The sequence below is a fragment of the Cyprinodon variegatus genome, unplaced genomic scaffold (assembly GCF_000732505.1).
Source record: "Cyprinodon variegatus isolate N-32 unplaced genomic scaffold, C_variegatus-1.0 Scaffold46, whole genome shotgun sequence".
Lineage (NCBI taxonomy): Eukaryota > Metazoa > Chordata > Actinopteri > Cyprinodontiformes > Cyprinodontidae > Cyprinodon > Cyprinodon variegatus.
The window spans coordinates 1,807,768-1,808,607 of record NW_015150499.1 but is presented as its reverse complement, the minus strand read 5'-3'; positions in this window follow the sequence as shown (position 1 = coordinate 1,808,607).

Sequence of the window (840 nt, the reverse complement as noted above, 5' to 3'; positions counted from 1 at the left end):
CCAAAATTACTTCAACGGAAGGTTTCCAGATGGATAAGTGGAGCAAATCCATCTGGCGGAGTCAGGTTAGAGCGTTGATATATGATTGGCCAAATATAGGTGTACAAGCGGACGTATAACTAACTGGCCTGCATAAGATAACAAAAAAAAAAAACCCACAGTTTTTAAGACAGGATTTTTTTTTCAAATAGAAATTTTCTAAATTTTGGGACAATATGGTCTGATAAAGAGTACATTTATATAAATGTTTAATTCAGAATAATTTGACATGTAAACATGATTTCCCTACAACTTTAAAACTGGGGGAGAAAGAACAGTAGCAAATGAATCAGTGTTTCAGGGTCAGAACCTAAGATTGGGATGGCTGTTTTGAGGGATATCCTCTGCATACGCTTCCTCTGCACCTTGAACCAAGGGATTCCTTCAGTTTCTGCCTTGTCCAATGACTCTATGCAAAAAACCTTTCAGAAATAATCTGGTTTAAATATTACAAATAGTGGTTGGAGAGGAACCATCCCTGAAGAATCTGCACAGACAAATTAAAGCTCTTTCTACAGAAGCAATGACTTCTAACCCTTCACATAAAAAAATAATTTTCTCCTAATGGTTCTGCTCAGTGAATCAGACAGTGGACCAGATGTTTTAGCTCACTCTATCACAGGATAAGTCTAGTTTGGGTCATATCTTCTAGAAGTTAATAGCATTTGAATAAAGGACAACAGCTTGGCTCTTGTTTATAGAGCAATGCTGAGGAGCCTCATCCAGTGTGAGGAGAAGAAGAGAGAAACTTGAAAGGAGAGTCTTCTGCGGATTAAACTACTAACATTTTATGGTGATTAC